At 35.6% G+C, this 23,780-nt stretch overlaps 1 protein-coding gene and 1 long non-coding RNA gene across 6 annotated transcripts in view; one reads left to right on the top strand and one right to left on the bottom strand.

The window, feature by feature from the left end:
• The window catches only part of NLGN1 (neuroligin 1), a 1,046,258-nt gene that overhangs the window by 54,688 nt on the left and 967,790 nt on the right, over window positions 1–23,780 (bottom strand). The window lies entirely within an intron of this gene.
• LOC116422968 lies at window positions 3,337–22,086 on the top strand. Its single transcript, XR_004233459.1, has 3 exons — window positions 3,337–3,675; window positions 19,012–19,132; window positions 21,945–22,086. It is a non-coding gene; the product is annotated as an uncharacterized LOC116422968 (long non-coding RNA).

The raw sequence follows: 23,780 nt of genomic DNA, 5'->3' as shown, positions 1-23,780 counted from the left end.
ACAACTCTCTCTTTTGAATAATGTTTTTAAAGTACATAATAAATACATAGTATCTGGTTTTTCATCTGTGTATCAATAGCATCCAACCACTTTATCAGTATTCTCACTTACTGTAGACCTCAACCAAAAGGAGCTCTGACTCTTACATGGTATACAGCTATGATTCCATTGGTGAGGGAATTCCTTCTACTAAAGTGAATTAGAAACTGATGTTTAACCTACAGTCTTCAGAAGTTTCTTAGATTACTGAGAGACTCTAAGTCCTACAACTCGTCCAGAGGGTATGAAATGAAGTCTATTTGTTTCAAAGGTTGACAGTCTCTTCCTCCATACTACCCTTTGCTTAATGCTACTTCTTGGATATTGTTCCTAATAGCAAGTCAAAATTCTTCAGAAGTTAGAGGTTAGCCATCTCTAGATTACAGATCCAGACATCCTTAGGTTTAAGATTATATTAAAGTAATCTCTTAATGACCAAAAAATCTTCCTTCAGTAATTTCTCCTTTAGCCATACTCTTGATAGTAGTCAGGACTCAGCAAATCTAGGACCTCCCACTGTCTGAAAGATAGATGATGATCAGGAAAACTCTGTAACCCCAGGAAAATAATTAATGGTTACCTCTTCTTTCTAAGGCCCAATTTGTGACTTCATTTAGAAATTGATCATATCCCTCTCTGTTCCAAACTGTTTCCTAGCTGTAATCCTGAAGAATTTCAGTGCTAGAAAAAAAGTATTCCAATCATCACTTCTGTAATTACCATTTAGGGAAGATTTGGATGATATCAGAGATAATTAACTCTCTTGGGTTGGACTGAACCTCAGCTTTTGTTTCTTTTCAGAACATAAAATACCGAGTGGGAGGAGAAAATTATATGGAAATGTGTTGTCCAATCTAGTCGACCTTTAGTGAAATAAAAACTCAATGTTCTCATAATATATTTCATCCTGAAATTTGTTTTAAAGGATGAAACTACTCTTTTTTAATTGTGTTACTTTTCAAATTTAAATAACACTGATATTGACAAAAATTCAAAGGTTTAGGAAATAAAGAAATACTTGAGGACAAATCTCATTCCCATCCTTAACCACTGTTCCCTTTCCAGTCCAACTGTTTCCAACAAGTATTAATTAAATATTCACTTTGCTCAAAGTTCTGTGCAAATTGTGAGGTCAAAAAAAGGCAGAAAGGAAAGATCTCAAGGACATTATTTTTTTTTAACAGGAGAATACAATAAGCACACAGATAAATCAATGGAAAATGTGCTAAAAGCAATTTTATAGGAGGAAAGTGTGCTGATAATTATGGGTGTCCTGAGGTATCCACAGAGATTCAGAAAGGACTTTTCTTAAGGAATGGCAGTTCAGCTATGCTCTGACTTTAATGAGAAATGTAGAAGAGGGAAGTAGAGAGTGTATTACAACATGAGGGACCTCATGGACAAAGTCATATTCTTATATTCCCCTAATAATTTCAGACATATTTTTAATCTCTAATCTAATTTCAGTTTTCAATCAACATTTCAAAAGAAAATTAATTTTGTCTTCATCCATGTCTTTTCTTCCTGGAAGGGAGAAAGCATTTAGAGGTATTTTTCACTGTGTGAACATGGCTAAGTCACTGAATCCTGATTATTTTTCACCCCAATTTTCAACATAAATGCAATTTCCTTTAGAAAGTCCTCTTATGCTTGATTCATCCCTCCTTCCCAAAAGGATAAGCTTAGAAATGGATTTTAGATTAGACAAATATTTAATTCTTAATTCTACAGGAAATAAAAAAAAAGTCATTGATACATCTCCATTGTGTGAGGGGTAGTACAATGAAACCAAATTGAGAGGAAGGACATTGTAGGATCTGTACATCATTTCCCACCCAGATTACAGACATCATCTAGCCTGGCATCTCATCCTTATTGATTACATCAACCCTGACACTCACACCTCCCTGGTATCTCTGACCCTGAACCCCCTTCTTCCCTTCCTTCCTTTTCTCAGGTTCTTCTTTGGTGTTCTCTTTCTTCATTAGATTGTGAGCTCCTTCAGGAGAGGAGCTGTCTCTTCTCTTTGTATCCAGAGCATTTAGGTCCTTAATAAATCTATATGGACTCATTGCACTTAAGAAAGATTACTATGGTAGCTGCATGAAAGATGGATCACAGAGGGAAAAGACTGGGAAATGGATGCTCACAAATAGATATATTTCACCTGAATGAGGAGAGGATCATTACTTTTGATAACAGCCTAGCATTTACAGAGCACTGTGAGATTTACAAAGTATCTTATATACCTTATCTCATTTGGTTCTTACAATAACCCTAGGAGTAGATGTTATTATTATCCTTCTGTGGATAAAGAAACTGAGGCAGAGAGAGGTGAGTTGCTGAGGATCACACAGCCCAGCCAATATGAGGACAAATTTGAACTCAATCTGACTCTAGGCCGAGAACTCTAATTATTGCATCACCTGACTATCTCACACCAGTCAAATAGAAACTAGAACTTTTCTATCCCACGCAAAATGATTTGTAGTATCTTTTCCCAAACTCATCTATACAATCAATTAATCAATGAGATATCAGATTAAAACAATAACTACTGGGTAAATTATACCCTCTATTTATGACTTCTTCCTTCCAAGGATCATAGACAGGGTGGGACAGTAGGACCTAATCTTGACGTTGTCCTTGAAAGTCCTAGAAGAGTTTTTTGAGAGTAAAGGAATATAGATGAAAACCAGGGATCCAAAGACGTTTGGCCTTGTGAGTATCACTGCCATTGGCATATCCAGAAGCCTAGTACTTTCTACAAGAATGGTAAGCTGACTATATGTTTTTCCTGTTCTCTTTTCCTATACTCATCTATAGGATACATATGAGGAAGGCCACATTTTTGAGCAGCAATGGATTAAGCTGATCTAGTGTTTGTAATAAATTTAGTACCAATATGGTGGCTCCCTGGGGTTATAAAGTAAGGAGAAAAAAAAGATCAGTCTCACTAAGGAAGGGTGATGGCAAATGGAACAAGTTAGTTGTCTTGTGTTGAACAGTTGTAGGACTGGGTCCATGATTTGAATTTCTAGTCTAAGAAAGTTAGGGAAATTTAGCCCTACTCCTAAAAAAAAAGTTGAAAGGCTCCGGATGAAGCTAGGGCTTTGAGACTGTCAAGGAAACTCAGCTGATACTAAGGAGGACAGTTTTCTGCTCTGAGTTACAAACATTCATATTAAATGGCCGTGTCTTTTCAATCCTAGTGATTTCTGGAAGGAGATCACAATCCTCATGTAAAAGTCAAGATGAGTGTGAAAATCTCAGTGTAAAATGTGATTCATTTTAGAAGTTATTCATCACTAACCTTATAATCAACCAAAACTAGATGAGAATTTGTGGAATCTCTTTGGATAGGTGGATGAGAATTCTAAAAATGGAATAAAGAATCCAGTTGGCCAACTATGGAGAAAGATCACTATAGAGACAGAAGATGTGGGCTTAATTTCCAGCTCCGTCAACCACTACTTATATGTTATTGGGCAAATCATTCAACCTCTGGGCCATAGTTTTCTCAACTATAAAAAAGAGGGTTGGGCCAGGTGATCAATAAGAGAGATGCCTTCCAGCTCTATATCCCCTGACTGCTAATGAGACTTTCCAATTCACATCTCGTCCAACACAGGCATGGTATGAAGCAATTTGTCCCTTTCTTCTTGCTTTATCTCTAGAAGAACAGATGCTCATTATTTTCTGTACAATGAACGTATTTGAATACCCTTATTAAGTTATCCTTCTGTTCTCTTTGCTGTACAACATGCTCCCATTCTCTTTAGCCTCACCCCAATAGTGTCTGATACAATGTCCCCACATTGAAGGCACTAAATATTTGATGAATGGACTAGAGCTGTTTCACAAGGCTTCAGTTGATGTTTGTGACTTCCCTCTGAACCCTAAATCCCTCTTTAATCAAAACTAATCATTCAGTCAACAAGTATTTACTGAAGATGTACAATGGGTTCTCTATTTCAGAGTCTCTCATTTCAGAGACTCTTATTTCAGAGAATTATTTTATATCCTTCTTGAGTTGTTTCACATCTAGTCTAAAAGAAAGGGAGGCTTAGATACAGAATAAAAACACAACTAAATAAATAAAAGTATCTGTGTGCCTGGTTGAGCTACTTAGAATCCTTATTTTCAAGGCAACCTCAATGAATATAGACTAACCCCATACCTTAAAAAATGCCTTTTCTTTTTTATTTGAAAGCTTTTTTTTTTCTTTTCACTGTTGAATTTTAAAAATTCATCATTGTAACCTGGATATTTGAAGAATAGGGGTTTTTCTTTGTTGTTTTTGTTTTCCCTTTCCATAATCCACAGATTCTATTGATTCATAGTTTATTGTCCTTAACAAGTTTTAAATGTTTTTCTTATCTTAGTTCTGAAATAATGGTATTCAGGTTTTGTTTGTTTTTTAATTTATGTGTTATTTTCTTCTGAGTGGCTGATGATTTTTTAAGTAGATTATATGCACGATGAGGACAATGTTACATTTTTATTTTGTATGCTAGATTGCACCCATTACTTAACAAGTTGCTGGTTTAATTTCTTAATTGGGTGACAGGATTAATTCTGGATTAAATAACAACAAAAAATCAAATGCAATTTGCTAATGCAATTGACCTGAATCTAAGATATTTACTTCTTATGAATCAAATTATGGCCATTGATCATGACTTTGAACTCTTATTGGTTGGATCACACCTGGTCTGTCCTTTCATTGACTAACAAAATGAGAGTCCAAAAGGTGGGAATTTACTTCAGTAAAAATCCAAACAAGAAATAGGAAGAACTTCAGGGGTCTCTGTCTATATAGTTATTACAAGAATCAATTGATAATACATGTATAGTTCAGGGTCCTGAAGGATGGAATCCTTCATACCACTGGCATATTTCTTGGGAGCATTTCTCAGAATTAGAGGGAAAGGCTGGATGTATTTTCCCAGAGTGGAAGGACACACTAAATTCAAAGTTCTGTTCATCTGGACTATCTGTCCTGCCAGGACATAAATAAAGAAAATATAAGAACAGTAATAATTATATATATATATATATATATATATATATATATATATATATATATTATATATATATATATATATATATATTCATATGGTGCTTTCAAGTTGGAAAAACTTATCATATATCTTATTTCATTAATACTAGTGTTATTAGGGTGTTAAGGGAGGATTAAATTATCAATGAAGACTTGTCGATCCCTTTTCAGGGCTGTTTATCCACTTCAGGGATCCACCTGTCACCAATTTCTCACCTCTGACTCCAGGAAACTCTAATACAGAGACCATACCCTGATAAACTATTTCAGTTGATTGGCTAGAACAGGTTGAGAATAACTGACAGATCTCAAACCCATTGCTAAGTTGCTTTTTTTGGTTCTACTTTAACCTCATATTAATCTTGCCGTACACTAAAAACCTTAGATCTTTTTCAAACAGTCATATTTTTCTTTATGCCTCAGTTTCTTCTGTCAAATGGTTAAAAATAGTAAATATAAAATCCCCCTCTCAGGATTATTGTGAACATTGAGATAATGTATGCAACTTACTTTTTGATCCCTTAAGTGTTATACATAAACCAGCTATCAGAGTTTTATAAGAAATTATTGTCAAAAGAGAGGGAGTATATTCAATGAGAGTACGTGTAGACAGCTGTGACACATCAATAGGATTTTCTGTTTTAAGGAGAAAGATTAAGACTAGAAGGGGTAAGTAGAATAAACCTAGGCAACTAATTAGCTAAGAAAGTTACATAGCACAGTGGATAGAGCACTGTTCCTGAAGTCAGGAAAATCTGGCCTCAAACACTTATTAGTTGTATGACTGTGGGCGAGTCACTTAATCTTCATTGTCTCAAAAAAAGAAGAATGTAGAAAGAATATGGGAGAAATCGTCTAGCTGATAGATAGGTTAGGGGCATAGTTATGGAATTCAGTTGTACTCTGATCACTTCAGAAGCCTTTTATGAATGAGGTGGAAATTCAGTTGTGATGAGCACAAGAAAAATAACACTGGGTGGAGTCTGAGATCAGACATCCTAGTCATGGTGCAGAAATTATTTTTATTTATGAGTGGAGAATTAGGCAAAGAAATTTAAAAAGTCAAGAACTACTTTTTAGCATGGGAAAAATACTCACCATAGGAACAATATCAAATAAAATAATAATAGCAAACATTTGCACTGTGCTTTAAGGTTTATAAAGCACTTTATATATGTTATCTCACATGATTCTAATGATAACCCTTTGAGGTATTTGCTATTATCATGCCCATTTTAGAGATGAAAGCACTTAGTTGGGCAGCAGTCTTGCTCAGAGTCATATAGCTAGGAAAGTCAGAGGTAGTTTTTCTGACTGCAAGCCTAACACAATGGCCCTAGTTGTCTTAGGAAATAAAGTGTGTGTTGTGTATGTGCGCGTGTGTGTGTGTGTGTATGTGTGTGATATATGTGTATGTCTATACACTCACACACACATATATGTATCTACATATATACACATACATAAATATGATATGACTCTACCTATAGCAGCTTCAAATAACTTGATGTGACTAAGTCCATTTATTGGGCTGACTATGGGCCAATTCACAAAAGCTGCATATGTACCCAACACAGTAGCTTTTATTCTCAAAATGCTCAAGTGGGTGAGGAAAATGTATGTTGGGAAATAAGATGGGATTTGTCTCACAAGCCACTTCTTACATCTGTTTACTGCATGAAATAACACACGCATTGATTTTGTTCCAAAGAGTCCTATTCATCCATTTTCTGAAGCTCTGATTAGAGTCCCTGATGCCCACAGAGTTCCCATATAAAGTAAAAGAGTGTGCTTTGACCCCTAGTGATCTTTTGTATTCAAAACACTTTTTAATATAAGGTAGAGGGGAACTAAATTATACAATCTTGTTTTTGACTGCAGCTACCTGCCTAACAGGTTTTAAATATAATAAATGCATTCTGGCTAAGTTAATGTACCATGAAATCAAGTAGACTGCATCAGTCTTTGATACATATATTTAACAACCCATCAATGAAAAGAACCATAATTTAAGCTAATAGAATAATCATGGATAGCTACCCCCCGAATATCTGATGGCTTTTTTCAGGTGAAAAAAAAATCTGAAGGTCCCCTCACAACAAAAACCTGGCTTACTTGGGAACAATATTTGTTCTTCTGAGGAGACCAGCTTTCAGTCAGTTATATGGCCTGATAGTAAAGCCAGTGAAGTCAAGTGTTTGACCTAAGGTTACTTAGTGTCCCAGTCCAAACTGGAACCCATGACCATCTCTGACACCTAGTCCTTTCTTTCATAGCTAGCTCAGTCTGTCTCTGGTTTTACAAGCACCATTCTCTAGGAAAATTAGTCTTATAAATTCTGTTGTCAGTCACTGGAAGCTGGCAGGATGCTCTGATGGTCTCCTGATTAGCATTCAGCGCAAACAGCCCTCCACTCCGGCGTATAAAACAAACCTGAGTGTCGCCTGCGTCCTCACCTCATCATTTCCAGAAGAGACTGATCCTTCACACCAACAAGCGGCACTGAAGCCAAGGCCGTAAAAACTATTATATGGCTCTGCTTGCCATCTTTCCAAGGTGGGTTGGCAAAGCAAAGGACTACAGACAGAAAAATGGAGTAATAAAGTTTAAATAGTGGGCAATAATATTAATCTGTAGAGCTGTAGTGCCGATTAAGAGATTGAACCAACTCCCTGCAGTTCTAATTGGATTTTCCTGTGTTGTGTACAGCCCTGAGGGGCTCTACACTAATAAATCCTATTTTTGCTTCCCATTTATTCTACATGAATGACTCTATATAATGGACTTATCTGTAAAAACACACAAATGTGTATGCTGCAGCAGAGCTACTTGTAGACCTCTTTAGAGACTGCCGGTGGATTGCTTTAAAAGGAAAGAACCAGTAATTAATATGCTGTATTGTAGTGTTAATTGCTGTCTAAATATTTCAGATATGTAATAAGAGACATGGCTGTAACTCAAGGACCAGGAAAGTAGAATCCAGTTTCAAACCAAGTATGTGAAAATGGAAGTGTGGGAAATGGAAACAAATAGTAATAGTGCAGCCAGAGTCGTAACTAGAGTGGAGCCAATTTAGAGCACTAAAATTCGAAAGGTACAAATATCACGTTTGGGTTGTTCGTGATGATTGAAATGAGGTTGAACACCTAGATTAGAGGCATAATTGGCCATCATAAGCAGCTACTAAATGATGGTTCTCCTCTCCATCCCTGATCAAAGGAAAAACCTCTGCTGCTGGTTTATGCTCCTGAGTGGTGGTGAGATCCCAAGGTTTCTTCTACCACACAAATGAAATTTAGAGGTCTTAGCTGGTTGGGTCATTTGAGTTTAGCACAAATATTGTCACACTTTCATACACATACACACACACACACACACACAAATACATAAACACATAAACATACATACATATATATGCATGCATATATACACATACACATATATACTTACACACATATGTATATACATATAACACACATATATATATATATATATATATACCTGCTATAGACCAAAGATAGTCATGAGTATAAAGTAAAAAAAAAAAATTAAGAATCTCTCACAAGGCTACACATCCAGGCTACAATTTACAATTTGATTATATAGACCTGAAATGAGGAGGAAGAACTGCTTCATTCTAGGTCAAGAGCTGCTCTGTCACTACTGACATTGTCTTCCATAGTGTCTCGATGTTCCCCCAGAGTGCTACCTTAACAGAGACATCATCTGATCTAATTTATTCATTTTTTTCAGATGAGGAAACAGAAACCAGAAAAGTCATGGAATCATAGATTGTTAGTTGAGAGAGAGTCTAAAGGTCATTTTTCCCAGTCCTCATCTTTTATGGTCACATAGGTCTTAAGTAACAGATCCTCTGATGGCAGACCTAGTGATCTCTCCACTATGCTTTTCTACCTCTGTTGCTAACACATTTCATCACTACTCAGTACTGAACACTCATTCCATACTTAACATGATGTTGAGTAATCCAAATAAGAACTTTGCTATTATTCAGGCTGTATTCAATTGATGGGTGGTCAATTTGACCCTGTCCGAGTGAGTCTTTCAAAGATACTTGGTCTAAGGAGATTTCTACTTCAAGGAGAGACCACATATGGGGAACTCTAAGGACAGCACCATAGTAAGATAGATGGAAGGCTATTATTTGAGAGACAGTGAGCAGCTGTGCTCCATTTGGACAGACGGAAGAACAAAAGGGGTGCTCAATACAGGAAGGACCTGCGTTAAACAAAGAAAAATCTCCTGGAATAAATTATGGAGCCTGAATTAAGCACAAGCAGCATTATGTTTAAAGCATGGCTGGTATTTTCTCTATTACTTTTTAAATATCCCTCTAGGGAGGAGGACCAGAGGAATGGGATCTTGCAAACTCATTTTGGGATGATTTTGTTTGTCTAATCTGAATCCCTCCTGCTGCAGTTTTACCTCATTGCTCTTGTGGAGGGAACAGATGGTACGTGACTGATATTTCTCCATCAAAGTTTGCTTTGAAGCTGAATTCCCATCCTATTACTGTCTGAGGCCATCTGACGTGCCTCAGGCTACAGAGCAGCAATGGGGGGGGGGGGAGGGATATTGGACAGAAAGATGGTCTCAGTTGGGAAGATCAGGGTTCAAGTCTTGCTTATTACCCATCCTGCTTGTATGACTCTGGGCGAATCAAACAATCTCACTGCCCTAGAGCAACTTTCTAAGACTCTAAATTCTCAAAAAAAATATTGCTTATCTGATAAAATCACCAATTTGTACAACTGAAAATAGGGGACAAGGTTAAAAAAAAAAAGGATTGAGCATACAATTTTAGCTAGCAGGTATGCTGTCATGGATATAATCTGACTACACAATTTCAATACTAAGATACTTTAATAGACATTAAAAATGATAGCTTATATTTTAATAGAATTTTAGAGAGTTTTACATATATTATTTCAATTGATCCTCAAGTCAACTCTGTGAAGTAGACACTGTTATTATAATTTTCCAAATGAGGAAAGAGTATGTGAGAATTTCTATTATTGCTCAGGATCACACATATGATAAATATGGGAGGAATGATCCAAACTCAGGGCCTCCCAAATCCAAGAGCAATGCTCTCTATCCACCATGTCACCACCGTATCTTGCCTTTTTTAGCTGGGCATCACATTATCTGTGTAATCAGAAAGCTTATGGAATGGGAGGCTTCAAGTTACCACATAATGGCCTCCTCTCCTATAGCAAATAAAATGTTTACTAGAGTCAGTTCTTTTTCTCCATGGTTAAATCAATTATATCTAGTGACAGCAGTAATATGGCTAGCCCTTCCACTGCTAATGACTACTTCCATTTCTTCTACTTAAACATCTAACACTTTAATGGGATCATAGTCTCAACAGTTTGATTGCTCCTTCCAAAAGAACAAGTCACAAATGCCCATACTTTTTTATTCTGTGTGATTCTTGATTATTCTATCCAAAATATCCTCCATAAAAAGTTTGACCAAGGTCTGTAGGTCTTGTGGTCTTTATTCCATAAGTATCTTTATAACATAGAGGTCCTCTATCTATTGCTATTTACTCTTAAAATTTGAAGAGCCCCCCACCCTATTATTTTGTTTATAATTCTGGCTGGTAATAATCAACCAGTATTCATTAATACTATGCTAAGTACTAGAGAGGTTAAAAGAAGCAAATGAAATACATTCTCTTCCCTTGTGGAAATTACATTCAATGGGGAAAGACAATTCATTAAAGTGGTACTAAAAAGCAGGAAAGAGAAGATGTAAGTGGAATCATGGGAGTTAAGTTCAGAAAACCTGGAATGATTGGATTAGACCCTTCCCAATCTATATATTCTCAGAAGACATTACCCCAACATTCCAAATATGAAAAACCAAATCCATGAAGAATGACTATTATTCAAATTATGGTAGCCAGTTTGATAACCAGTTATTGAGTTTGTCCATCACTGAATGAATATTGTGCATGCATTACAGACAGAAGAGAAACAACCAAAATGGAAGAAGAGAAGGTGAGAAGATTAGATTGCATTTGGGAAACTATCAAGTGTTTTCAATGATGCTAAGAACAAGATCTCAATTATCCTTTCCCTGTTAGGCTTCTTTTATATTCCTTATAATTCCATTTGACATCTCTGTAGTTTAGTGCTATCTATCACTGTTCTAAGGTATACAAAAGTGATTGGCATTATAGATACTTACCTTCATACAACAGAAAAAGCATGCTGTTAGTACAAAATTCACTTCTTCCTTATTTTTTTTTGCAATAGCCCATGGTTTATCACCTTCATATTAACATGATTCTCAAAATTTCAGACGAGAGCATATGGTGAATTGGCTCATTTTGGAGCAGGGAAATAATTTGAAACATGTACTTTAGAAATGAATTTTATGTGCATGGTTATGAAATCAAAATATTATGAGATCTTTGGTAGGGGAGCCTCTGGAAACCTATATCTCAAAATATTACTGCTACAGCACCCAATTATTCCTTGGAAAGGCCATATGTGCTGGACACTTGGTTGATGATAGTAAAATTCTTCTTTCAAATTTTTACTCAACTTCTCAGGAAATGATCCAAATAGTAGAAATATGTAAACTGAGGGAAATTGTAAAATCTTAAACTAATAGAGGGAAATAATTCTAAGATTACAAATGTAGAACTGGGAGAGCCTCAGAGACCAGTTGATTCAACCCACTTATTATAAGAATGGAGAAACTCAAGTCTAGGGAGCTATGTGATTTCTCCAATTTTCCTATGCTAGAGTAAAAATTTGAATGCAGATTTCTTGATCCCCTACTTGAATGTAGGTGGCAAAGTACATACAATTCTTGGCCAAGAATCAGGAAGAACTGAGTTCAAATCTAGCTTTAAATACTTACTAGCTGTATGACTCTAGGCAATGAATTCATTTGCCTTAGTTTCTTCGTTTTTATAATAAGCATCATAATATGTACCTTCTATAGGTGTTGTGAGGAACAAATGAGATAATAATTGTAAAACACTTAGCACAGTGTCTAGGACCTTATCACGTTATTATAAGTTAACTATTATTATTAGTGCCTTTCTTATTATACTATGTTGACTGTTACTTGAGAAGTTAAATCACATTTCCAGTGAGCATTAGAACCATTATTCAAACTCATACTTTTTGATTCTATACTGTTTCCATTCTGATTCTAATCTGAGTCCAATAATTCATTTGGTGTCTATTAAGCTTGTTTTTAATATGGGAGAGAATCTTCTCAAATGCTCAGAGAAGAGAAAGAATTAAAGAAGTGAGTGAAGAAGTGAAATTATGCCAGAGAACAGGAAGAACAGCAATTTATGACAGCTGGGAAGCTGAAACTGAATTGTAAAGAGCTTTGTGGTCCAACAAAGGGGGTTTTATTCTTAAGGCAATGAGGATCCAAGGAAGCTGCTAGAGCATCCTCTCTCCATTATATATTGGTCATCCCAGGTACAAGGAGCCTCTAATACAGTACATATTTTCAGAGACCCACAATACAGATTTCCAAGAAAATATATATTTTTTTAATTCTCACTTTTAAAAAAAGAAAATATAGTCCAGATTCCAGAACTTGTTTTCCTTTAATTTTCTTGTCTCCTTACTTTTAGTACTGTGCTTATTTTATTGGCTCTCATAAGTGATAAATGAACTCTTGACACCCCCTCCCCTCATAACTCTGCTATCTTCCAGTAGTGGCACACCATTGATGGCAGCATATGACTACCCCATCAAATTTATAAAGCAAACTATTTTATGCAGGCTGACTGCCAGTTAATATAGAGGGTTAGGGGACATCTGTGGATGTGCCTAGTCTATATATGATTCCAACTTTAGCCCTCAAAAATAATGGTGATTGGGTTTAAATTAGATCTTTGAAATGGGGGTCATAGTAGCCACCGTAATTGTTACATCTTCTGCCATAACCTACCGTCCAGGTGGGCACTCCTTCTGGCTTACTTTATTGTCAGAATAAGCAAGCTGCCACTATTTGGGGACCAGCTCTCTTCATTATGTGCCCTTGACTCTGGGAGTCTTGTCATGTCCTTTAGCCAATAATAAAATGATTTCAAGCAACCAAGTACCAACTCCATTGGTTTAGGATTCAGTATCCCAGAAATTATTCTCCATTGGAATGAGAAAGAAACACAGTTTATTTTGACTATAATATTAGACTAAGTTCAGGGCCAAAACTTTGCTTAAAATGTACTGTTTTATTTCTTGTTAAAGACAATCTTAATGGGAGAAGAAGAAAATTAAAACCCAAAGAATGATAAATACAAAATGTTTCACCATCTTGGGGTATCCACTGTCACCATGATCAATATCCTTTCATTAAGCTGAATTTGACTCTTGTGAAATCAGTGTGAAACAATGGTTCCTATCCCTGATCATTCTATCCTCTAGGGCTTTGGGAGCTGGACCACCAATCATCAACTTAACACATTTTAGAGACAAAGGCTGTTCATTCACCTGCATCAACCAAAAAAAAGTCTGCACATGCACACCTGCATATTATTTTATGGAGCCTTATTAATAGGAAGGCAGCATGATCTGTGAAATCCCAAAGGATTAGAAAGAATAGGAGATTTGGTTGCTGTCTATACTATTATTTTTGGACAAGTAAGATTTTGATGAAGTAAGATTTTGAATGAGTCACTAGGTCCTTACACATTAAAAGGTCTTATAAATTGTCTCCATCTTAGATTCACTGAACACTCAAAATCCTGTGTCACTTCCTATAGGAATCCTTCCCTGTCTCATCCCCTGAGGGAATAATGCTTTCTCTGTACTTCAATTATCTAGATGGTACAGTGGATAGAGCAGTGAACTTAGAAGCAGAAGATTTATCTTTGTGAGTTCAAATCCCCTCTTATCTCAGACCCTTACTAGCTATGTGACTCTGGCATTCTGTCTCAGTTTCCTCATCTATAAAATGAGCTGGAGAAGGAAATGGCAAATCACTCCAGTATCTCTGCCACGGACTGGACACAACTGAACAATAACAACAATAAACTGACCAATGTGAGTAAAAAAATTGCATTCCCATCCTTTCTTCTACCACCTCTAGTGGAACCTGTAAGCTCCTTAGGATCTCTCTTTTTTTTTCTTTGTTTGATGTTCTATAGAGCACAATACTTATTCATAATTGTGATTAATTTAAAAAAAAACACGTTTTTGACTGAACCTCAGTTTCTTCATCTATTCAAAGATGGAGTTAGAATAGGTAAAGAGTTCTTGATTTTTGTTGTTGTTGTTGTTGTTGCTGTTGGGGAGGGTTACATGGCTCAGTGAGGTCTATGAACTCCTCAGAAAGAGCACTTTAAAAAAAAGGGAATAAAATGTTTAAAAATATATTGACTAAAATACTGAGAATTTCAAATGAAGCTAATTACATTTAAGTACCAATCTCTGTCTTTTTCTGTCTCTCTGTCTTTCTCACTGTGTGTGTATGTGTGTCTCTGTGTATGTATGGGTGTGTATTTATATATACATAAAATGACAGACTTCAAGTTAAGAATACTTGTCCTAGAAGACAGAAAATGTAATAGCATGGTTTAACAGTTTTAAAAATTCTCTGGGGAGAATGTAATAATTTCTCATAGAATAAGTATTTATAGATATAATCTACATAAACTAAAGATTTTTTAGTGCATCTTCAATAATTTTTAAGAGGTATAAAGGGGACCTGAGACTATCATGTTTGAAAAATAGGTAGTCTAGTAGAAACAATTCTGGCTCTGGATTTAGAGGATCTAATTTCAAGTCCCAATTCATTCTTAGTAGCCAGGTAATCTTGGGAAAATGCTGATGTCCCTGGACCTCAGTATTCTTATAGAGAAAATTTTGGGGTCAGCCTCATTGACTTCTGAGGCCTGTTCCAGGCCTGGAAGCAGGAACTCTCTAATATCCCAGACGACCATAATTATCTGTGACTCAAGTTTTTTGAGATCTTACACAGAAAAATTCCTCCAAATTAGATTCCCTTTTTCATAAAAAAATATTTCCACCAAAGAGGAGCAGACCCACTTATTGCAGGCATTCATGCACATCTTGAAAAGGTGATTTAACTGAGCTCATTTAAAATAAATGAGTATGACTTTTTCTGAAGCTTTGATGCCAAATGCATCAGGGGAACTGAGAAATTTATTTCCCAAAGCATTTCCAAATGGCCTACTATGAGCAAAGGAATATTTTTTGTATTTTGTATTTTATATTTGGTATTCCTACTTGACAGTTTGAATGTGGCATTCCATTGAAGTTTGAAGATATTTGAAAGACAATAACTCCTCTTTCCATTTTTAACAGGGAAATTCCTAAGGACAAAATAACCTCTGAGTTAAAGTCTGTCTTTTGCAGTAGTCCCTTTTCAGAACCATCTATGTTTATTAAAATCCATTCTGTATATACACTTTTGATCTTATAAGACTGAATCAATTTACGACTGTAACAAAAGACTAAGTCTTTCCCTATGAGCCAAATTTTGAGCTCTCTGTCATTCAGAATTGCGTTTATGTCTGTAAAATTTATGCTTTAGGCATAAGTGGAAGTATAATGGAATGAAGGGGAAACAAACAAATCCAATGTTGTGGGTGTGGTGGTGATTATGGTAGTGGTGGGGGGAGTTTTTGAAAGGCCAGGGTTGCCATTCTACTTCTCATGTTTACTAGCTGTGTGACAGTGGTCAAATGACCTAAATTCACTTAGCCTCAGTCTCTTCTTCTAGGTAAGTGGGAGTGATAATAGGGGTTAAGCATCATCTCTACCTATTGGCTTCCTTGCAGGGCTATTCTGAAACTCAAATGAGAAAATTATACAAAGTAATGCACAAACCTTAAAGTGCTTTGTAATTGTTAGGCTGCATACTGGGTATGACTTCATTGGCATAGGAAGTTCTTGGACAGGGGAACTCTCTTTACCAACTCAGGTGTGTTCATTATTTTTTAATTCAGAGGCACAATTACCTACCTACTTTTGGTCCCATGGTAAGCTTGTATTGGAGATGGCATTGAAACCCAGATTTTATTTACTCTGGAACCAGCTCTGCATCCACCATAGATACACAGTGGTGCCCAAAAAAATAATTTTCATTGACTATTAAAATTGTACAAGATGCTAGATATGAGTTGATCTAAACCACATCTGGAGTCCACAATGGGAAAATGAATTGAACAAGATCACATGGGCATAAGTAGTAAGTCTGAAATTCCTATCAGACTCCAAATATAAGTTTCTTAATGAAAGCTGATATTCTTTCCACTGTGGCTCACTGGCAGAGATGTCTATGGCCCTGAGAGCTCCATGTATCTTTCAGGGATGTCAGATTTCAATTTCCTCCCTCAAACCCTTGGGAAATTTCCCAGAATTGGGAAGGTAGAGTAGACTGACTCCAATTCCCTACTTGCAAATACCACATTGCTTCACAGAAGACATACTAGAAGAAATAAACTGAAATTTTTGAATCAGAATAAGAAAATTCCATGTCTCGTATGATTCATAATTTCCCAAAGACATTGGCCATTCTAGGGATTGGGAATGGGGAGGGCTGGTCTAAACCTCAGTCCTGAGCTATTCTACTGAAACTCATTATCTGGAGATTCCCTCTGCAATATTTGATCCCTTTAGTTGTTGAGAGTACCTTAAGAAACTTGGATAGTATAAAGTGTGGACTATCCCCCTGGAAGCCTCAGGATTAGTCAGAGTCAGGATAAGCAAAAGTCCTTGGTCTTCTGAAGGAGAAGTGAAGGAGACAGACAAATTGCCACAAGCTCACCACCAACCTCCCTTCTCCTGGTCCTGCTGCAAAGTGAAGTTCTCTTGCCTCTCTCACTCCACCCTCTGATCCTTACCTACAATTCTCTTAACCCAAACATTCAGTCAGCATTAATTGAGAGAAGAGCAATTCCAAACATATGCTAATAGTCATTGTTCAATAGGTAATTAGCCTTAAGTGCTCCCTTGTCTGATTCAAGCACACCTTTTAAGAGTTTCAGCCCTTTACAGATAGGAATTGATTTATGAAGAAACTAGATGGCCTATTAGATAGAATTCTGAAGACCCCAATTCAAATCCTGCTTCAGACATTTACTAGTAGTGGGAGTTTGGAAAAGTCACTGAACATTTCTCTGCTTCACCTTTCTCATCTGGAAGATGTGAATAATAAAATCTGCTTTTTAATGTTCTTACAAAGATCACATAAAATATTTGCAAAGCTTTTTGTAAACTTTAAAGTATTAAAACTGATTATTATTACTATTATTACACTCCCATTTTTTCTCAATCTAACTTGTTAACTCAATAAGTCTTTCCTCTGCTCATATTGGATAGTTTGATTTTTTTCCCCCTTGGTCAAGCAACATTCTGTGGGTCTTCATTTGCCTTCCCTACTTCCCTTTTGGTTTACTAATCAATTTCCAATTCTGTGTGTATCTTGTATGTACCTTTGCTAAAAATTAAATAAATAAATTACATGCTGTCTCTTCCACAGAATGTGACAATTAAACAACAATAACAAAATAAAATGAACAAAAAACAAAACAAAAAATACATTTCTTTGTATCCTGGGCACTTAGCCCAGTGTCTGATACACAGTAAAACACTTACATGTTTACCTGATTAACTATTTATTGCATACTATTTATAGGAGAGAAAGTGTCAAGTCTTATAGAGTCCTTGTTACAAAGTAAGAAGGGCCATCTCAGAAATATTCTGTTCTACATCCTCAATTTATAGAGAAAGAAGTTGAGACATAGAGAGTCACAGGGCTAATAATTGAGAGAGAATTACATGACATTCTCTGATGTCTAACCCAGCAAGATTTCTACAGCATCACACTTCCTCCCGTTTCCAAAATTCCCTACTTCATAAGACCGACAAAGGGGATTTTTCTTTTTCTTTCCATTTTCTTTTTCCTTATACTATTCTTAATGAAAGTCCAGAAAAAAATTATTCTGAGCCACAGAAATGAGGCAGTTTTGTTAATATACCAAGATATAGCATAACACAGAAAATAGCATATAGGGCATTGAGTGAGGTGGACCTGTGTTTGAATACCAATTTACTTTCTAGCTATGTGACTGGAGGGTAGTCATTTCACACAACTAGGACCCAATTTTCTCTTTTGAAAATAGTGATAATAGCTATAATATCTGTTTCGTAAGATCATGAGGAAGAACAAATGAGATAGTTCATGTTAAATTGCTTTATAAACTTTAAAACACTGTATAAAATATCCATAACAATAATATTGACAAAAGTTTCTGTAGAGTTTTATGGAATTCCAAAACACTATATATACCCTCTCTTGGATTCTCCACAGCTATCCTTTAAAGTTGATATTATTATCATTCCCATTTTACAATGAGGATGCTAAGGTTCAAATACATTCAATAATGGACATCATGCATGGTGTCCATTCACACATCTAAGGAAATATTTGAGGAAGATTTCAAATTTAAGTCTTCCTGACTTGAAATCCAATACACTACCTCCTACACCACAAAATAAAACTGGAGAGCTCCAAGAAGTGTCTTACAAAAATAAAGAGATAAAATTTAATAGAGATAGGCCAAAGTCATATCTAAAAACAAACAAGAAAGCAGAAAAATCCAAAAATCCAGGGTGAAATACTGGTGATGCACAATTAAAGAAGAGAAAACCATAAGCTGACATGTTTAAAAGCACATTATACATGAATGTGTGTGTGTGTGTGTGTGTGTGTGTGTGTATATACATATATATGTATGTATTTTACTTTTGGGGAAAAGGTCAGAAGGAATAGGACAGTATTCAAAACATGTAAGAAATGTGAATCTGGGGAAATGGTCTTTTATTTGAACTTTGAGGCAGGAACCACCAGTCTATATAATGATATTCTTTTTTTAGTTTGAGTTACTAAACCTTACAAAGTTGAGACAGACATGGAAGAAGATTCACAGAAGAATGAGAGACATGATTCAAGATATGGAAGATACATTTTAAAAGGCAAAGATCTGGAGAAGAGAAGGTTAAAGATAAAATTTATTCCTGTATTTTGTTTAGTACAAAACCAAAAATAACTAAAAAACAACAAACAAAACAAAAATGAACAAAAATTTAAAAACACTCCCAAACAATAAAAAATAATCCATCTAGATAATATAACACTTGATATTACCAACTCAAAGAAATTATAGCATCTTCATTCTTGACTCTCAGGCATAGACAATGTACTATTGAATGATCTATCTGCTGTCAAAGGAAGAGGAAGCTAAAAGTAAGATTTGTTGCTATATTCAATATGGAATAGAAAATTAAGTGTGTTAGTGTGTGTCAAAGTGAGAGAGAGAGAGAGAGAGAGAGAGAGAGAGAGAGAGAGAGAGAGAGAGAGAGAGAGAAAGAGAGAGAGAGAGACAGAGAGAAAGAGAGAGAGACAGAGATAAAGATAGAGATTCTCAAGTAGGAGAAAGGCTGGTATGTTGGTTGGGCACAAAGTAGAAAATTTAATTGTCAAGATAACAAATCAGATGACAAAGGTAACTGAAGTAGATAATGGCATCTTCTTCTCTGATAATCTCTAGGAATAGACCAGGGATGATTTAGACATTTGCCTTCTGACAGGAAAAGGCCTTACACCACATGCTCTCAAGACCTCTCACATCTCTAGGATTCTTTGATTAGCAACTTGGCATTGACAAATCAGAGTATGTATGTTCTGGGTGTCTGTTTGCAGAGATGTGCGAAGAATAGATACACGATAAATCAATTTGAAGTAGCAGAGGCATGATATATTACAGCTGAATAATAAATCATTGTTCGGAACATTGCTAGGAATGGAATGACTTTTAAAATATATATTATACACACACACACACACACACTCATACACTTTTCTTACTATAGTTCTTCAAAAAGTCTCAAATTTACCACTATCTTTATACCTTCCACTAATAAAGATTTCATTCTTATAAACTCTAGAAAGTAGAAGGATATTAAGATAGTTTGCAGAGGAACTGCAGACAAACAACACACACTTGGAGTCAGCCTTTTGGTTATGAACTTCTTAACTATTAGGTTTGCTGGTTTTCTAATAACTAGCTGTTAATGACTGTAGAAGTGGGTGTTTCTTTTTTATATAAACTTCTTATCTTCAAAACATAGTTTTCAATATTCCCCCTTGCAAAACTTTGTGTTCCAATTTTTTCTCCCTCCCCCACCTCTCCCCTAGATACCAAGTAATCCAATATATGTTAAACATGTGCAATTCTTCTGTACATATTTCCACAATTATCATGCTACACAAGAAAGATTAGATCAAAAAGGAAAAAAAATAGAAAAAACAAAATGCAAGCAAATAACATAAAAGTGAAAATACTATGTTGTAGTCTACACTAAGTCCCCACTGTACTTTTTCTGGATGCAAATGGCTCTCTCCCTCACAAGATCATTGAAATCGGCCTGAATCACCTTGCTGTTGAAAAGAGCCACATCCATCAACATTGATCATTGTATAATCTTGTTCTTGCAAAAGAACAAAGAACCATGTTCTTTTGGTTCTACTTGCTTCACTCAGCATCAGTTCGTGTAAGTCTCTCCAGGCTTTTCTGAAATCATCCAGCTGATTGTTTCTTATAGAACTAAATATTCCATAACATCATATATTATAACTTATTCAGCCATTCTCCAATTGATGGAAATCCACTCAGTTTCCAGTAGAACCAGGTATTTCAATGGAATAGACTGCTAAACTTAAGACTCAGGGAGATCCAAGTTCAAATCTGTTTTCAGATGAGCTCTGTGATTCTGGGCAAGTATTTAACCTCTATGTGTCTCAGTTTCCTCATCTGTGAAGTAAGAATGATAATATAGGTACCATCTGGGGTGGTTATGAGGATCAAATGATCAATTGTAAAGCAATTAACATATTGCCTGGCATGAACTAAGGGCTAGATCGATGTCTTCTAAAATCTCTTTTAACTCCAAATCCAGAATTCTTTTTCATAAACAGCTTCATTATTTATAAAGCACTTTATTTGCAAGACTCTAATGGGACAGAGATTGTCGATATCAGCATTTTTCAGATGGGGAAATTGAGTTTTAGGAGGCAACTTATCATGGTGGAAATATTACTGGCTCTGGACTTAGAGAATCCATATCATGTTCTACAATCTATATGATCTTTGGTATTCCAGATAATTTTCCTGCTTTTCAGTTTTCTCAAATATAAAATGAAAATAAGACAACCTACTATATAACTTGTGATTAGATGTCTTCTCAGGGCCTTCCAGCTATTGTCTATGAGGGGGAAGGCAAGGGAGGGAGGAGAAGGGAGCAAACCTTTATAGAGCACCTACATGTGCCAGACACTGTGCTAAATGCTTTTACAAATATCATCTCATTTGATCTTCATAACAACCTGGGGTGAGTAAGGTTAGCATTTTATTATCCCACTTTATAATGGGGATACTCAGGCAATTGAAGATTAAGTAACTTGGCCAGGATCATACAGCTAGTACCTAAGAACATATTCAAACACAGATCTTCCTGATTCCAGGCCAGGTGCTCTATTCTTTGCATCAGCTGCCTCTATGATCCTTATATTCAAGATTTTAAGAGCAAATGAATGTCAGTCATAAAACTTAAATCTGAGTTTACCGACTTCAAGAACCCTGTACTTTTCTAAAGTTCCCATACCCTCCCAAACCTATAACTTCAAGTCACTCATATCAATTTATCTTTCCTTCCTTCCTTCTATGCAAAGATTCAAAGTTAGGTGAAAACAAACAATGTGCCCAGGTAATTTGTTGTAATATTTTGCTCCTTTGTATTTTGGTTTTCAGATACTTTCCTCAGAACATTTGGAAGAAAAAGAAATCTCTTCAAGTGAATCAAGTATGGTGTAAAATCATTATGGCAAATTTTCCTCACATTCCAAAGTGATGAAAACAAAAAATTAAAAAAAAAGATTATCAGCAGAATTCCTAAAATATGCTTTTCATATGATAAAAAAAAATCTGAGATTCTTCCACCAAAATCTACATCATTAGGTCAAATTAGGTTCTCAAACACTATGCCGCTTACAGGTGAAATTGTTGCAGGTCTTAACACTTTGGAAAGACTTTGGGCATGATCCCAGAAACTGACTTGGTATTTTTTTTAGAAGGCCTCATTACACAATGTTTCTCATCTGAGAAAAGCTTTTCTTACACCCATAATAGTCCCTGGGGACACCCTCTATGGAATAGATTGTGCTTGCTTCCAACAGAGAGAGCAAAACAGTTAATGAAACTATGGAGCCTTGAGAGATTATGGTATAAATTCTTTGACTGAAATGAACATATATAGTGAGATATAGAAAAAAAGACAATTATTCAGATAATCTATGAGATAAGCATGTGCAGTATAATCTCATGACATGCCTTTGTTAAACCTCTCCATTTTCTTTTCTGAAAATTATAATGAAATATATATAATATAAAATATGTATATATAATATATAAAATATAAAATGTGTATATGTCTATATATGTGTGTATGTATATGCATTCTATATAGAATGCATACATACACATACACACACATATTGAAATGCTCCTGAGAGCTAACCTGAAAGTGATGATTGTGGTCTGAACAGGGATATGCTAAGACTAAGCATCTTATTGTAACCAAGAAAAGCATCAGTAGTGTCCGCAACCCCTTCCCTATCTCAAACAATCATGAACATGCATAGAACTCTAATATAGGCTACAACATGAATGAATGGGAAGCGTATTAAGTAGGCAGGTGGAGAATTTGAATGAAAGGATGAATGAAAAAGTACTTTTCAGACAAATAGAAAAGCCACAGTCCCTGATTTCCCAGAGATCACATTCTCAGAGGAAGAAATAAACCATGTAGTAGATTTCGGCTGCAAGCACGGAAAGACCCAGTGGTACTTAACATGTAGCAGCAAGGTAGATGGCAATGTATCTTCTTTACAGATATTGAACTAATTAGTAGTTTCTTATTTTAATTAATTCTTTTTGCTCACTAGACGCTAAACTGTAATTTTGATACTATTGACAGACTACAAATGCTTTCAATAACCTCTAAATTCAGTGCCCAGGAGAAAGCTCTCACTGTACCACCTGAGTTACAGGTCTGATTTTGAAATAGGAATATAAAATCAACATGAAACATTGAATTGCTATTTTATGAATATTCAAACTCACATTTGAAAGAAATTAGATTTTTATAAGCTAGAAGTGCTATGATTTACACATGTATCCATGTGTGTATTTATACATATATGATCATGTTTGTATATAAATTTGCACAAATATAGAGATATGTATTGTAATATATTTTTATTTTATAGTATAGGTTCTTTTTTCATTCCTTTCTTCCTCCCCTCTCTCCCTCTGCCTTTGTCTCTGTCTGTGTGTCTGTGTCTGTCTCTCTCTCCCTCCCTCAATACCTCCTTCTCTTCCTTCCCTCTTCTCTCTCTCTTCCCCGCTCCTCTCTCCCTCCTATTCTATTATATAGCTAGCAATATTTGAATCAAATCTGTAATTTTATTGGTGTAAGGAGATATTAAGGAGTAAGGGCATTCTCCTTACCAAATAATTCATGTGACTTATTCTTGTTATGTGACTTACTCTGTATCTTACAGAGTTGCTTGGGTCTCAAAGAAATCA

The sequence above is a fragment of the Sarcophilus harrisii genome, chromosome 3 (genome assembly GCF_902635505.1).
Source record: "Sarcophilus harrisii chromosome 3, mSarHar1.11, whole genome shotgun sequence".
In the NCBI taxonomy this organism is placed as follows: domain Eukaryota; kingdom Metazoa; phylum Chordata; class Mammalia; order Dasyuromorphia; family Dasyuridae; genus Sarcophilus; species Sarcophilus harrisii.
This window is presented reverse-complemented; position numbering and strand designations above follow the sequence as displayed.